General features: G+C 45.1%; 1 protein-coding gene across 3 annotated transcripts in view; it reads right to left on the bottom strand.

The window, feature by feature from the left end:
• Nucleotides 1-17,344, bottom strand: part of STAC (SH3 and cysteine rich domain) — a 139,704-nt gene that overhangs the window by 48,828 nt on the left and 73,532 nt on the right. The window lies entirely within an intron of this gene.

The following is a 17,344-nucleotide window of genomic DNA, read 5'->3' as shown; positions in this document are numbered from 1 at the left end:
CTACTAAGGTACCAGCTCTGCTTTCTTCCTACTCCCTTCCTCCCCATCGCTCCAGAAAATCTCAGCCTCCTCCATTGTTCACGCAGCTCAGGCTGGTAAGTGCTGGTCTCTCTACCCTTCCTACAGGCCGCCCGTCTCTGTTCTTCTGTACGTCTTGCCAAGTAGTGGAAGTGCTGGAAATGTTGCCCATTTTTACCCGAGTTCCTCTCACAGAGTCTGAGCTGTCAGACAGATTCTCAGAAAAATGGCCGACAAAGGGGGAACAGCATGGTCTGTGTGCGAGGGGGGCTGACGGTACTTAGCGTGGGGACAGGGGACTGGATCCGACACCAGCCCTTGTCTGGCAAAAGAGGAAGAGGAGGTGGGCAGCCGTGAGAGCACTGCTATAGGAGTCACACAGCCTCCTGGGACAGGAGGCACCAGGGGACACGGTGTCATGATGGGGTGGGAAGAAAGGAGGAGAGGAGGAGAGAGGAGAGAGGCACCCTGGGGGCCGCGCTGTTGCAGTGAGGCTCAAGGCAGCAGGGCTGGGGGGTAGACAAGATGGCTGGTGTGGGGGCCTCAGGGAGCTGGGAGGGGTGTTGGCCACCTGCAGTCTGTGTGTTACAGAGCAGTTGCCGGGAGACTAGGTGAAGATATCAGTGTGTGACGTTTGTCTGTCTCCACTTGGTCCAAGACAAGAGGTGCGAAACAGAGTGAGCTGGTCGGCTCCTAACAGGCCTCAAAAATGGGCTGCCAAAATGGAGTGTAGAGCTCTTGGATAACCGAGCACATGAAGCACATTAGAAAAGGTTGAGGGAGGCGCCTGGGTGGCTCAGTCGGTTAAGCGTCCAACTTCGGCTCAGGTCATGATCTCACGGTCTGTGGGTTCGAGCCCTGCGTCAGGCTCTGTGCTGACAGCTCGGAGCCTGGAGCCTGCTTCGGATTCTGTGTCTCCTTCTCTCTCTCTCTCCACTCTTCACTCCCCCTCCTCACCCCCCACTCATGCTCTCTCTCTCTCTCTCAAAAATAAAATAAACATTAAAAAAGTTTTTAAGAAAGAAAAGGGAGAAAGGTGAGGGGCTGGAGAGGGTGCCCTTGTGGAGCCACTGAGGCACTGTTACTTTTATCGTGCCCCTTCCACAAAATGAGAAGGATAGGGCCTTCTTCTCTACCGAGTCTTACTTAGAGTGGCATTAAGGAGATGATTTTAAAAGCTTGGCTTCTGTCTCCTGGAGCCTGTGGGACCCACAGCTGCGGCTGTGAACGAGGAATGTTCACACGAAGAATGTTGTTCAAGAAGACCACTGGGGAGGCAATGGGACTCCCTACATCTCACAGGCATTATTAATACATACATATACCCTGAGATGCGTGGCCTCAAGTATCCCACGGCACCCGCAGCTGACTCCCGAAGCGAAATGAGGAGACCATCCCAAGAACATGTGGGAAACACAACCTTCTTCTCTGCCGTTGCCTCCTGGGCTCTTGTCCGGACAAATTCCTAACTGAACTAGTTTATCTGTTTTTGTCTTCCTCCCGTGCACACACAGGGACCAGAACAATCGTTTACAAACGCACTTGAATCACCTCCCTCTCTTGTGTAAACATCTTTCAGTAGGTTCTTCCCGTCTTTCTGACATTATACAAAATGCTCAGCAAGGTGGGCAGGCTTTGGAAGATGTGGTGGGAGCCGTATCTGCCTTGATCTCAGGCCCATGCCCTTGATCGCTATGCTCTAGTCACATGGCCTTCTGCAAATCCCCTGGATGCACAAGCTCTTAAATTCCTCAGGGTCTTTCACACACGCCGCCCTACATGCCTAGAACACTGTCTCTATGACTCTCCACTTGGCTAGCCGGTGAAGAGACCTTTGGGTCTCTTGCCATTTCTTCAACGAAGCTTTCTTGGCAACATTCCCCCTTTTCTGTCTAAATGATCTTTTTTATTTTTTTTTTAATTCTTTCTTACAGCACTCTGTTGTTATTTTTTCCCCAGCTTTATCACAATTATTTATTCGAGAGTTTGTTTATGTGTGCCTTTCCTCCTGGGCTGTGAACCCAATGAGGCTCAGGGCTGTGTTTGCTCATTTGCTACTGTGTACCCAGCTCTGACTACAACATCCAATAAATATGTGTTAAATACATTAACGAACGAATTCTCTCATGGTTGCACATGTACCGAAACAGGGGTGATTGCTTTAGATAATGAAGTGGAGTTGATTCTTTGATGGTGTAGAAACAGCATTCAAGGGCCAGGAGAGGACTTGAAGATCATCTGTATGTACGATTTCGTTTCGCAGATGAGAAGCCTGAGGGTCCAGGTCAGAGGATGTATTGCCTAGTTTCACCTTTCCACTACTTGACCCCAAGCTTCCTCGCTTTAGCGGGGTTAAGGTACAGGAAGATATGAATGGGGCTAATTAGATGATAAAGAAAAAAGGAAGTACAAGAACACGATATTCAGCTGGGAAAAGCAATGGGCAAACTCTTGTCTGACAAAGACCCTACAAGCCCTTCAGGAGGTATTACCGGAAAACTCCCTTTGAGCACATATCCTTGAACACAAAGCGCGTCCGCTCTTACAACCACAGAACGTCCAAGTGACATGTAAACAAACCAGAAATTACTGGGGATGTGTGCTTAGTCATAAATACTAGCTGGAAAGCCACTCTTCCTTTTTTGAGAGTAACCACTTAGCCAAAAGACTACAACGTCTTCAGCATATTGGACTTTTGAAAGCAACTCCTTATATTTTGTTTTCAAATTACAGAACGCTATTTGTGCCCTGGGAGAGAATGTAAGTAAAAGCTTCGAAGAGGAGTTATTTCATTGTGTGCTGAACTCTGAAGTAGCACCATTATATAGTAAAGTTTATTCTCCTTCAGACCTGCATCCCATAATTTCAGTTTTCCTTGTCTGTTCTAATACACTCCGCTATCTGAATGAGTCAGATAACCAGCAATTATTTGGTTTGAGGTGTTCCTATTTCTCCTGTGCAATAACAGGAGTGACTGAAGAGGAAAGCCTGTATTTTGTGGCTCAGAGAATAGTTCAAAGGAATAATTCACATCACTCAGTGGTGTCCGTTTACCGTAGCAAGATACGGGGAAGCTCTGGTCTGACTCATTAGTGACCTTCATCACAAAGGCATCACTTAATGGGACCCTGATGCCTCAGTAAGAGTGGGAGAAATACTATTTTAAGTTAGAATCTGTCACATGCTGGCTCCTTAAAGTTGAGAAAGCTACTAAGATTCCTGGAGTACTCTTAGGGTTGCTAATGGTAATAGTGTCAGAAGATATGCAAAGGGGGTTGCATGGGTTTAAATACTTGGAAACATAAAGATGTCACTGGACGCTAAATAAACATGGTGGACTGGCCACATGAGATTCCCATTTATTCATACCAGGAATAAAAAGTGATAGAAGCCCCCAAATCACAAGGTTACTGGCAGAAGTGGCCAGAGCAGAAGAGAATTCAACATGTATTTAGAGGAACAACTGGTTGGGGCGCCTGGGTGGCTCGGTCGGTTAAGCGTCCGACTTCGGCTCAGGTCATGATCCCACGGTCCCTGAGTTCGAGCCCCGAGTCGGGCTCTGTGCTGACGGCTCGGAGCCTGGAGCCTGTTTCCGATTCTGTGTCTCCCTCTCTCTCTGCCCCTCCCCTGTTCATGCTCTATCTCTCTCTGTCCCAAAAATAAATTAAAAACGTTGAAAAAAAAATTAAAAAAAAATTAAAAAAAATAGAGGATCAACTGGAAAAATGGCAAGGAATTTAGCAGAAAAGAGAAGGACTAGATTTCCTAATAGCAACTTGGAAACGGGAAAATCAGGGACCTTCAAACACTGCGGAATTTCAAAATTCTGAGAGATAGTAGTTTCCAACCTAGAATTTTATACCCACGCAAATCACCAACAATTATGTAGGCAGAATACACTCATACTCGGGGATCACACTCAGGGATTCGAAATCTTTTCTTTCCACATACTCTTTCTCAGAAAGCTACTGAAGAAAGTGCCTTAGAAAGATGAGGGAATACAGGAAGCAAGAGGAAATTGCTGGATCCAACGCACGACAGAAGGACTGACACAGAGGAGAGGGAAATGACATGCTCCTGTGATAGGTCTGCAGTGGCCCTAGATGGGCGCTACAAGATGAAGGCCATACTCTTGGGAAACAAATGGAACTTCCAAGTTTATTAATGCCCTTCAGGTTTGGACAGTGCAATAGATATGGCATTTGACAGATACATGGAAGCATCTGGGGGAAAAAACAGTTACAGGTGCCTAAAAAGTCAAGAGAGTTAAAACGGTAATTTCTTTTTTTAAAAATGTTTATTTATTTATTTTGAGAGAGTGAGCATGAGCGGGAGAGGGGCAAAGAGAGAGAGAGGGGGAGGAGGAATCCCAAGCAGGCTCTGTGCTGTCATCAGGCAGAGCGTGATGTGGGGTTCGATGCAACAAACCACGAGATCATGACCTGAGCTGCAACCAGGAGTTGGGTGCTCAACTGAATGAGCCGCCCAGGTGTCCCAAAACGGCAATTTCTAATTGAGGGAATACAGAAGCTGTGTAAGAAAAAATGTAATCACAGTATCATATTTGAATCAGAAGTCAGATTCTGACTATGTATGTATGTTTATACACGACAGTGTTTAAACTATCAAGCTAACACAAAATTGTGACAAAACTAGTTGGGAAGATGAGAGCAAGGAAGAGGGGGAAAGCAAGGGGTACTGGAGGGGTGAGAGCAGCCAACGCATCCCATAACCATCGGTTTCTTCCGTGGGGTCTGAGCTGCTGAGATAAATCTAAGATAGTTCTATGCGTTCCAGCTGAAAATTGTTAAGAATGGTAGTTCCTATACTCACATGGAGCTTGGAATGGATCCATGCAAGCCGATGGAACACTGATGAAATGTCAGGCACTGGGCTGTGTTATGAGTACGGTATCATTTACCACTAGGGATAAGTGAGCTGTCCACAGAAGAACCAAGAGCTGACACTCTCATGAATAAAGCTCTCTACATCGATGTTGGGAGAAATATGAAAGGGGTTTTCTCAACGCAAATGCATCAGCCACACTGGATGACAGGCTCCTTTTATTTGAAAAATAAAATTGGTCACGTGCATCTATAAAACAATTGGCCAGAGTCGTTCTGATAAGATTCGGCCGCTAAGCCGTTGCTTAACTTTCGGCCAAATATCGTATTTTATCAGTTAAAGATGAAACAGGAGAAACCAAGGGTTTACCATCGGGACCGCTTAACCAGAGAAATGGTATGAGGAAGGAGTAAAAATAAGCCTGTATAGAAAAAGAAATGGAATCATAATACAGTACTTAATTCTGCAGGGAACAATAGTTATAATTGTGGGTAATAATTCGTTTGCTTCCAGATTCTACAGCCACGGAATTACTCCTACAATTTACTTGGTTACAATGAATGTAAATTAGACAATAAAAAAGACTCTTCACGGTGATTTGGGGGAAGAAACTTAAAAAAATTTAGAACTAAGTACATAAAAATATGACTATAAAGAGATCCATAAATAGTTCTTGGATTCCACGAAGTATCTATAAAGAATTCACAGATGAATAAAGATAAGAAAAGTTCAAAGACATACCAGCCCCTGCCCCTAAGGGTTTAGGTACTAACTACCTCTGATCTCCACCAGTACAGGCACACCATGGCTGGGAGAAGAAATGGCAAGACATCCCAGCATCAGGAGCGTGCGGATACCAGAGATTCGTGTCACAGAAGGGTCTCAAGGCCAGCGAGATGAAAGCAAAAGCAACGGGTGCATTTTTTTGGTGCCTGGGAAGACCAGAGGCACTTAAGGGCTAGAAACTACGCGAACCGTGAACCGTAGAAAGAGGACAGTGTTTTTAAACTAAAGGCTGTAACAAAAGCTCTGCTGGATAATAAAGACAGGCAGTATAATACAGCTGGCATCATCCACGGCCCTTTATCCTTGGATAAACACTACCACAAGGGATGGGAAAGAATTAGGTGGGAATCTGTTAAGAAGCCCTCGGTGACGGGACCCCCACCTGCTTGCCTTGCTTCATTTTCAGGGTACTCCACCTTGACCTCCTTCGTTCTCCTAGATCGTTTGTGGTTCTTGGCAAAGGTGGCTGGATTAGCCTTCTGAAGCGTGCTCGCACGGCCTCTTCTGCGTTTCTTCGTTCAACTGCTAAACAGCTTCCCATCCGGAACCCCTTTGAAGTATTTTCCAGAGCCCCTCCACACACACCCTCCCCCCTTCCTTTATACAGGACCTGTCACTCTGCAGCTCCTTACTGTTCCCAGAGTACCTTTCACGACAGGCCCTTGACACGGAAGGGCGGGCAGTTCATTCATCGCTGGAAGCCCCGCAGCCAGGAAAGTGCTTGGCTCGGGACGCTACAGTCCATCAGGAACGAGAGCCCACCCGGGCCTAGGCCAAAGAAGTGCCCAGGCGAAGAGAATGCTGGGGGTCCACCCCACTCATTCTATGGAAAGAGCTAGATTTCTCCTTGTGGTCTTGAATCCCGGAGGCTTGTGTCACTCCGGGGTTCTACTCTGCCCGCAGATCTGGACTCTACGGGCCTCTGCCTAGCTGGTCCTCCTTTTCATACCCACGTTCCAACGTGAGTACATCCCGGCCCGCCGGGACTCAGAACGCCCCAGGGTCTGGGTGACCCCACGATCCAGGCCAGACACTGTTCCACGTGATGCCTGCCTGACCTAGGAAGTGAGCTGAAAGCTGATTCGGGGAATCGCTCCCTCTGTTTCTGCTACCGGCTCTCCGTACCCTCTTTGGAGCACCTGTTGAAAACTATCTGGACTGGAATCAAACTGGCCCCGCCCCTGGACTCGTATCATTTTGTCTGTGAGTGCTTTGTTATCCTGACGGAGAGATGCGTCAGATTTCCATCATTGCCTTTACCGCACACATATGACCCTGACATTTTGCCCCTCCCTACCTAAACATGCCTGATTATAGCCGGGGGTTAACAAAACTTCAGCCAAGGTTTCCCGTCCCGATGCAATGAAATCATAACCGACAGCGCCACGTAAGTGATGGCCTGAAGGATCACCGCGGCGTGTTGATTTCCAGGAGAGGCATGCTTAAAATCTAGAACTTTGGTGCCCTTATTAGCAACCGTGGCTTCCAAATCCAAATAACATAGGACAATTCGGAGGAATCGAAGCTCCATGTGGCGTTAAAAACAATCCACGCAGAACGCAGGAGGTGTTTCCGTGACTTTCACATGCTGCTCCTCGACGTCAGCTAAGCCAAATGGAGTCACTGGGCGCGACTGTCTCTTCCCGCGTGGATGATGGGTGACTTGAGAGGAAGCCAAATGAGTGGAGGAAAACCCAAGCACAGTTAAGATGGAAGGAGCCTGGCAGTCAATGCACACACACACACTTGCACACGCACACGTGCCTGCACGCTCGCTCGTGGGCGCACAAACACACATTTGAGATGAAAGACCACTGTACTAGAAGTCAGAAATGGATTCTCATCCTGATCCTGCAGGAAGAAAGGATAGCAGGAGGAATTAAAAATTATCGAGCTCTTGTGTAGTGTTAGGCAGTTTTCCTGGAGGTCTCTTGATGTAATTACTAATTATTACCTGTTCTAGGCAAAGCATCATTTTAACTGAAGAAGGCAGGGGTAACCGAGAACTTCAACGGCAAAGAAAGACGACATGTGGAGCTGGGGTGAATATGTAACTCACTAGCTGTGGAACTCAATATTGCAACTTCCCCCCCCCTTTTTTTTTAGCCCCACAGTCTTATGAGGTAGGGATTTTTATTCTCTCATTTCTACGGAGAGTGACCTGAAGCCCAGGGATGCAGGACTAGCAAGGACAGAGACGGGATGAGGATCCGGGTCTACGCAACTTGGAAGCCCGGCTCTCTTCCCTCGCCCCTGCTGCCCCCTGCCAGCCATCTGCACTTTGGCATCTCTGCCTTGATCTGGTCTGGATTTCTTCTTCTACCGAACTTGAGTGGGAAACATTACAGAGCCATTCACGGTCCTCCCAGCTCTGACTACCTACGAGAATGATAGAATGAAAATACAAATGTGTCACCGTGGTACATGAGGGTAGAGTTGGAAGACTGGACAAGAAGGAACAAGGAGTTTCCCCGAGAAGATTCTGGGTCTGCAAATGGTTCTCGTCCCAGCATCCTCTTTGGAAGAGGCATTCTGATCACATGTGGTGGGTTACAAACAGGCTCTCACAGCTGACGGGGGCGAACGGGAGTTTTCTGGATGAGCCAGCCACCGCAAGGCTGCGGGTCCACGTAAGAGATACGTGCAAGGAGTTACAGGTTCTACGGCTCGGCAGCTCAGCGCACGCTCTTGGATACACGCAGAAGGAAACAGAGTCCTTCCCACTGTAGACGCTAATTGTCAAGCCCGCTAAGCCGGCGATTACTTACGTGATCATTAATGCATCAGGAGTCAAGGCTGCAAACGCATTAGCCAATGTAAGTACACACTGATGTCTCTAGCTTTGATACGCACTTATTCAGGGACTGATTTTTTGTTTGGAAGATGACACTGATGTCATAGATGTTCTCATCTTGGTTGATCCTTTTATTTTGTTTTGTAAATGTTTATTTATTTACTTTGAGAGAGCGAGAGAGTGCATGAGCGGGGAGAGGGGCAGCGAGAGAGAGAGGAGAGAGAATCCCAAGCAGGCTCTGTGCAGCGCAGCTCGCGACGCGGGGCTTGAACTCACACACCGTGCGATCACGATCCGATCTGAAATCAAGAGTCGGACGCCTAAGAGCCACCCAGGTGCCCTGGTTGATTCTTTTAAAAGGAAGAGTGGAGCCAACGTGGAGAAATATAAACCAAAGAATGCAAGAGCACAAAAGCAGGATAGCTGTTCTATAACTTGTAACTTCCGTGCGTAGACTGTATTAGATTTGTGTGTTCGGATCTGGATATGCGTGTGTAACACACGCATATACAAAACACAAATGCACCATGGCGAGGTGGAAGAGGCTGGATTTACGGCATCAGAAGATTTAGATATTAGACTTTAGCTCTGAGACCTTGGATGGGACCTTGTTCTCTGACCTCAGTCTCCCCATCTGAGAAAGGGCGTCTTGACCACAAAGTGGGAAAAGCAAGGGGCCCTCTCTTTAGGAAGCGCAATTCAAGTTGCAAAAGGAAATGGTAATAGGGCTAGAAAGTACCCCACCTGCAGGTCTGAACGGTGGCTCTCCCTGAGGTCATGATTTCCAGATTTCTTGAAGGTTGAACTGGACATTCCAAACTTAGGATCTGATGAGGCATGACCCAGAGAGCACACAGCCTACCTTCTGCTCTCCTGTGTGTATGCCACCCAAATTCCTGCACTCAGTTTACAAACAAGCGGATTGAGCCTTGCTCTGTAAAAGGTGACCTCAGATGCCTTTTAAATACGAATAAGTCATCAAATACTAAAGAAGTGTATTCTTTACAGAAGTCACTCCATTGTTCTTTTACAAATAAGATTCATATTTATTAACTACGTTAACATTTTTATTTCAATAATACTTGAACACTTAAATATAATAATGTATAATGATGACATGTTCTTTGTGCATTAATGTGATAAGCTAACCATTTAAGGACCTCTAACAACCTGATGCAGACCGAGCGGATGGAAGTTTTAGGAGCCATGGCCAAAGGGAGAGAGTTAGAACTTAGAACTAGCGGTTAAAGTACCTGTGCACCATCAGTGTGCACGACCTCGATCCCTCAGCTTTCCTGGGAGAATGCCTGCACTGCAAAGTTGGGCTTTCTTCTGGAACATCTCTGTGTATCACAGGACCACGTGTATCCCTAGAGGATCTGTATGAAAGGGCCACACTGGGCAAGGTTGGAGAGCGAGAATATTAAAACAAACAAGCAAACATCCCCCAGAGCAAGACAAAATGAATAGGTATGCACTTTCATCCATCCTATGGACAGACGGGCCACTGAGAAGTCAAGCTGCACATTTCAGATCAGACTAGGATTTGGAAAGCTCCGGCAGGGATTGTGGACAGAAGCCGTCCGAATTGAGAAGGTCCATTCTATCGACATGAGTGGGTCTCTCCCTTGTCCTCATTTGCCACTCTGATTTTAGGGAGGTGGGAGAGAAAAAAGAGGCTGAGGGCTGGGGAGGACCATGGAGCTTAGCCTGCTCTGGAGTTTACCCCTTCTGGATGGAGAGGGGACAGAATTCTTCCTCCGTGCTCACTCTCTGGTACCAATCTTGCCCACACCAAGCATGACACCAGTGACATTTTCATGACATTCACCACAGCGCTAGGAGTACTCTTTTGTCATCTTGTACAGTATTTTTAAAATGCTATCTTGCAAGCTAATCAAGGGAAGGCATAATTTCCAGAACGAAGGCAGATAACTCCCAATTCCAATTCCTTTTTTGAAAAACATATTTCAAGAATCTGGAGATTCTGGCAGCAGAATGGAGGATTCCTCCAGAAGAAAACTCGTCAACAGCGCAAAGCTTGGCCATAAAGGAGTTTTTGGGTTTTTCTGTCTTTTTCATTTTTGTTTGGTTTTTCTTTGTGAGGAGTTGGACTAGGGGCCAGAAAAGCATGTCTGTAAAGGGCAGGAGAGCAAATATTTTAGGCTTTGCAAGCCACACGGTTTCCCTGCATCTATCCCACTCTACCGTTGTAGCATGAAGCAGACACAAATAACAACTAACCAAGTGAGTGTGGCTGTATCTCCATAAAACTCTATTTAGAGACGCTGAAATTTAAATTCACATAATTTTCATGTGTTATGAAATACTCTTCCCTGGATTTTCTCTCTACCATTAAAAAATGTAAAAACCATTCTTATCTCCTGGCTCGAAACAAGTGGTGGGGCCCGATTTGGCCTGTGGGTCATAACTTTTTCCTTTTCCCCAGTACCTTTTTTTTTTTTTTTAAATTGAGGTGCAATTCACACAACAAAATTAACCACTGTTGAGTGAAGAATTCGGTGGCATTCTGTACGTTCACAATATTGTGCCACCACCACTCTTATCGGATTCCAAAACGTTTTCATCACCCCCAAAATAACCCCATACCCAAAAGGCAATTACTTCCCATCCTTCCCTCCCCTAGCTTCTGGGAACCATCAATCTGCCTTGTGTCTCTATGGATTTACCTATTTCATGTAAATGGAATCATCAGGATGTAGCCTTTGTGTCTGGGTTCTTCTGCTTAGTTTGGTTTCGAGGTTTATCCACTTTGTAACACGTATCAGTATTCCATTTTCCATTCCTTCTTACGGCTGGATATTCATATATATGTATATTATATATTTTATAATATATAAAAGAGTTTATTATTAGAAATAGCTATTAATCTAATTACTCACAGAACTAGACTTCTTCTGATGTAAGCTCTTCTTTTTTTTTATTTTTAATTTTTTTTTAACGTTTACTTATTTTTGAGACAGAGGGAGACAGAGCATGAACCGGGGAGGGTCACAGAGAGAGGGAGACACAGAATCGGAAACAGGCTCCAGGCTCTGAGGTGTCAGCACGGAGCCCGACGCGGGGCTCGAACCCACGGACCATGAGATCATGACCTGAGCCGAAGTCGGACGCTTAACCGACCGAGCCACCCAGGTGCCCCTGATGTAAGCTCTTCTTGAAGGTGGGTTAGAAGGATATTCTGTAATATAATAAAGGGGGAGTCTCTCTGATACTTAATGAGGAAGCATTAGAAGGTCTGTCTCACCAGCCCACCAAACTGCTCTCATCCTTACCAGACACCAGATGAATCTAGTAGTCGAAGTTCATCCCATAATTGATCTACCAGCGGTACATGTGATAAGGCTGATATTCTCTTTAACATTTTCTTTCTTGGCTTCTACGATGCTACATCTTCTTGGTTAATCTCTACCACACTAGGCACTTCTTCCTGGTCTCTTACTGGTTCCTCCTTTCCTCTCCAACTGTTTAACCCTGGAGAGTCCCAGGGCTCCATCCTTGGTCCTCTGCTCTTTTCTGTCTACACGTAACTCCTTTGGTCAGAGCCTCCAACCGTATCCCTTTAAATACTACTCACAGGCTGATGACTCCCATATCTATATCTCTTACCTAGACAAGCCCCTCAGACTCCAAATCTACTCACACACCTGACCGCTTGACATTTTTCTAGTTGGCTGTCAAATAAACATTTCAAAGTCCGACACACCTGAGACTGAATTAGTGATCTTTTTCCCTCAACACATGGCCCAGAACCTCTTCGGCCTGCCGTGTCCCCATCGCAGTCGATGGCAACACCATTTTCCCAAGTGACTTGGGCCAGAAACTTTGTGGGCAGCATCCCTGTCTGCTGATTTCCTCATGCAGCCCATGCGCAGAAAATCCTGCTGGGCACTTCCTTCCAAATGTATCAGGAATCTAGACCCTTCTCTCTTACCTGCACTGCTGTGACAGCCTCTCGTCTGTCCTCTCTGCTTCGATCCTTACCCTCTCCCTCCAAAGTCTTAGGAGCTGCTATTCTGTACATAGCAGCTAAAGCAACCTTTTGCAAATACAATTACATTACAGAGTAAAAGTGAGAGTCTTCACAATGGTCTCCAGGGTTACACACGATCTCTTTTTCTGCTCATCATCCACTCTGGTCCACTGCGCACTGGCTGCCGGGCTATTACTTAACACACAAGGCATACTCCTGCCTAAGTCTTGAGCTCTGGTTGTTTCCTTCACTTGGAATGCTTTGTCCAGAGTTCTCTCACCTTCTGCGCCTCTTACTCAGGTCTGATCTCAACAAGCTTACCCTGAGCACTTCCCGTGATACTGAAATCTGTCCCTTCCTCTGAACTCCTGATCTTTCTCACCTGGCTTTACATTATTCTTCCTTCGACATCACTTATAACCTTAGAGAATTCTTCCATCCATCCATCCATCCATCCATCCATCCATCCATCCACCCATCCAACCATCATCTCCCCAACCAAAATGTCAACCTGACAAGAATCAAGATCATTTCCTGGTTTATTCACTGATACATCCTAAGTGCTTAGAACAAAACCTAACAGAAAGGAGATACTCCACAAATATTTGTTGAATGAATTCTTTTTAAGTTTGAAAGAAGACAAAGATGTCTGATGTTAGGAATACTCAGCACGGTATTATTAAATAAGAAATGGAGGGATGCCAATTTTCTCCAAATAGTTTTGCAAATTTACCAGAATTCCAGTTGAAATCTCCATGGGATTTGGGTGGGGGACTTCATAAAATGATTCTAAAATTAATCTTGAAGAATAAATGCCTGAGAATAGCAAAACATTTTTGAAAAAGAATCTATGACAGCCCATAATAATAATTAAGCCAGAGGGCTATTGGTGCTGAACAAACAGAATACCCGATAAAGTGAACTGAAAACCAAAAAATATACTTTAAGTATCTTTAAAGAATTTAATGTTTTATAAAAGTGACTTTTCAATCAGCAGTGAAAAGTGGGATTGTAAAACAAATATTGGTGAATCACTTGGTAAATTGTTTGGGGAAAAGACCAGGTACATAACTCCTAACATATTCTGAAATAAAGTTTAGATGGGTTATGGAATTTACATAATAGTTGAAACTATTGAATTAATTGAAGAAAATATAAATACTAGCTTATTTATTCTTGAATAGAGAAAGCCTTTCTCAGAATGATTCTATGAAAGAAAACAATACACCAAAAGATTGATAAAGTTGATTACATTGAAAATATGCTCACTAATACAAAGCTGAAAGGCAGATATATTGGAGAAAATATTTTCTTTATAAAATTCAGGATATTGTAACATATTATATGGGATTAAGGAGCCTTTCTTTCCAATTAAAAAAATATATAAATAAGCAGAAAGATATACGGTCCAAAGGCTAACATGAGACCATGTAAAAGAAATGTAATTAAAAGTTAAGCATTTCTTGGGGTGCCTGGGTGACTCAGTCCGTTGAGGGTCCGAATTCGGCTCAGGTCATGATCTCGCGGTTTGTGAGTTCCAGCCCCGCGTCGGGCTCTGTGCTGACAGCTCAGAGCCCGGAGCCTGCTTCGGATTCTGTCTCTCTCTCTCTCTCTCTCTCTCTCTCTCTCTCTCTGCCCCTCCTCCACTTACACTCTGTCTCTCTCTCCTTCTCCGGAAATAAATACTAAAAAATTTTTTTAAATATTTAAAAAAAAGTTAAGCCATCTTAAATGGCAGATTTAATTAGTAATCAAATAATTGGAAGTAAATATAGCAAGATATCCATTTTTCTCCTATCACATGTGCAAAGATTAAAAAAGAAAAAAAGAAAACCATCAGTGCTTGGATGTGGGGCAATGGGTATGACAGCACCACTGTCCGGTTACTTTGGGAACACGCACCAAAAACTTGAAACAGATGCGTAATTCTTTGCTACGGCAATTTCAATTTCAGAACTGGTCTTAAAAATAATTAAATATGTCTGCAAAGACTTAACTCCAAAGACGCTTACCGTCACTTTGTGAATAATACCACACAATGGGGAATAAGTAGAATATCCCAGAATAAAGTATGAGTTAATAAGAGCTTGGTAAACCCACACCCAAAATACTTTTTGGCTAGTGGGACAATTTTTAACCGAATAATGATTGGCAGGATATAATGCTCACACTATAAGGCCGAAGTGTCAAAATTAGGGTAATACACGTGTTTAGAAATCTCTCATTTAAAATGAACATAAACATACATGTAAAAATGTCTAGCAGAGCATATGTAAGACATTAATATTTCTGTCTGGGGGTGGAATTATACATGGTTTTTAGTTCTTGTTTCTATGTATTTGTACTTTCTCATTTTCTATAAAGAGTGTATTTCCCTTCTGTAATGAGAAGTAAGATACTCCATTTTTTTAAGTTTATTGACTTATTTTGAGAGAGAGTGTGAGCAGGGGAGGGGCAGAGAGAGAAGGAGAGAGAATCCCCAGTGGGCTCCGTGCTCAGCAAGGAGCCTGACCTGGAGCTCGAACTCATGACCTGAGTCATGAGTCATGACATCATGAGCTGAGCCAAAATCAAGAGTTGGACGCTTAACCGATTGAGCCACCCTGGCGGTCCAAGACGCTACGTATTTTTTGAAAGGAAGTGGTGTTATTTGTGAAGAATTAGAAAAACCAGGTCATGTTGAGGTGAGAGGAATCACCCTGGGGGTTCCCACTGTCGGGAATTTGCGGTTGGGGTCGGGAGTCTAACAGCTTGGGGGGTAAAAGAGGGCAGCAACCCTCCCCCATGCCCACTCACCACCACCTAGGCCTCGGGTAGCGTGGAGAGTGTGGTCCTGGATGCCAAGTCCTGTCACTTCGGCAAGTCCCTGCCGCCCACTGGCTCCCGGGCCGCGCGCCCTGAGCCTGCGGGCATGCACAGCGGGCTTTGTCTTCCTTTCCTGGAACAATATCCTTCAAGGTGGGGCCTCCCTCTGAGTTCCTCAGGACTCACTGTGCAACACAATGTCAATCTGCAGACTGCCCAGACTATTCCATCTCAATTCCCTCTGGCTGGCAAGGGAAAAGTGCCCATCTCCAACCCCCCCCTTTGCCCCCAAATTTAATGAATAGCTTTCACTGCTTTCTAGATTTCAAAGTGTTTTTCTTAAATCCAAGTTTCTCAGCCCCTGCACTAGTGACATTTGGGGCCTGATAACTCTTTGCTGTGTGTGTATGTGTGTGTGTGTGTGTGTGTGTGTTGGGCTACCTCATGCATTGTAGTAGGGTTAGCAGTGTCCCTAGCCTCTACCCAGTAGCACCCTTTGCCCAGAATCGTGACAACCGAAACACCACCTGGCATGGTCAAATGTCCCTGGAGATAAGGTTGTTAGATAAAACGCAGAAAGCCCAGTTCAATTTTAAGATAACGAATGATTATTTTTTTAAAGTTCACTTATGTATTTTGAGAGAAAGAGAGAGACACTGAGCCGAAGCAGGGGAGGGGCAGAGAGAGGGAGAGACAGAATCCCAAGCCGGCTCTGCAATGTCAGTGCAGAGCTCTATGCGGGCCTCAAACTCACAAATCGTGAGATGGTGACCCGAGTCGAGATCAAGAGTCAGATGCTGAACCGACGGAGCCACCCAGGTGCCCCGACAAATTATTTTTTAATATAAGAATACCTCAAATATTGCACGGGACACCTGGGTCCCAAATATTGCCTGTGACACACACTAAAAAGTTATTGGTTGCTCTTCTGAAATTCAAATGTAACTGGGTGTCCTGTCTTTTTACTTGCTCAATCTTGAAACCCTTTCTGGGAGGGGAGGCAAAATCGCCCCCAGTTGAGAACCATGAAAAAAAGGCAACAACTATTTTCAGCCCTCTTTTATAGGTGAGGAAACTGAAGCTCTGGGGGAGAGAAATCCTTGGTCCAAGGCCACACGGAAACAAGAGTGCAGAGAAGAGATCTGAACCCAGGTTTCCTGATGACAAATTCCCTCTTTCTTCCTGCACACAGAACTACTCGCCTTTTCTCCCGAGAGGCTGAAAACGGAGAGACCACTGGGGTCAGGGCCACTATGCAGACGGTGCTCTGAATCACCAACGATTACGTTCTTTCCATATGTTCTCTGTAACACAACAATCCCTTGAAGTTAGTTATTATTCCACATTTAACAGATGGAAAATTAAGGATCAGAGAGTTTAAACAATTTACCCAAGTATATTTAGCTTGTAAGTGGTAGGGCTGGAATCCTAAAGCAGGTCTGACTTAATCCTTATTTTGCATCTCAGGCTGGTGTCCTTTGCTAATGTGTTTCTTTTCCTCAATCAACTAGGTCTGACTGAAATCTTCGAGCTACATTTTGTGGTTTCATGGTCCCAGAGCTTTGATTCATACATTCGAAAGCCAGGGATAAAAGGATGAACTGGTCCAGAACTCTTCTCAAATACTATTTCAGACAAAAACCGACCGGTTTGCTTTGCAGATATGGTGCCTCCCATGCGACGAGCCTCCCAAAAGAACATAGAGGCAATGGCTAACCTGGACAAATCTGTAGGCTTTATCATCAGTTTCTGAGAAATTAAGAGCTGATTCCCTGTTATATGTTTTAAAAAGAAAACATGGCATAACTTGGCTTCTTTGTACCCAATGGGGAGGTGCTTCCACGAACTATAATGAGTTTGGTAGGAAGTGGTAAACTCGTACTCATCCTTCAAGGCCCACCTCAAATCTCACATTCTTTTTATTTAAGCTTATTTATTTTTGAGAGAGTGAGAGCGAGAGCGAGAGAGAGCGAGTGGTGGAGGGGCAGAGAGAGAGAGGGAGACACAGAATCCTAAGCAGGCTCCATGCTACCAGCACAGAGACTGACACAGGGCTTGAACTCACAAACCGTGAGAACACGACCTGAGCTGAAATCAAGAGT

The sequence above is a fragment of the Neofelis nebulosa genome, chromosome 5, assembly GCF_028018385.1.
Source record: "Neofelis nebulosa isolate mNeoNeb1 chromosome 5, mNeoNeb1.pri, whole genome shotgun sequence".
In the NCBI taxonomy this organism is placed as follows: domain Eukaryota; kingdom Metazoa; phylum Chordata; class Mammalia; order Carnivora; family Felidae; genus Neofelis; species Neofelis nebulosa.
The sequence above is the reverse complement of the archived record's forward strand: the minus strand, read 5'-3'. Positions and strand labels throughout refer to the sequence as shown.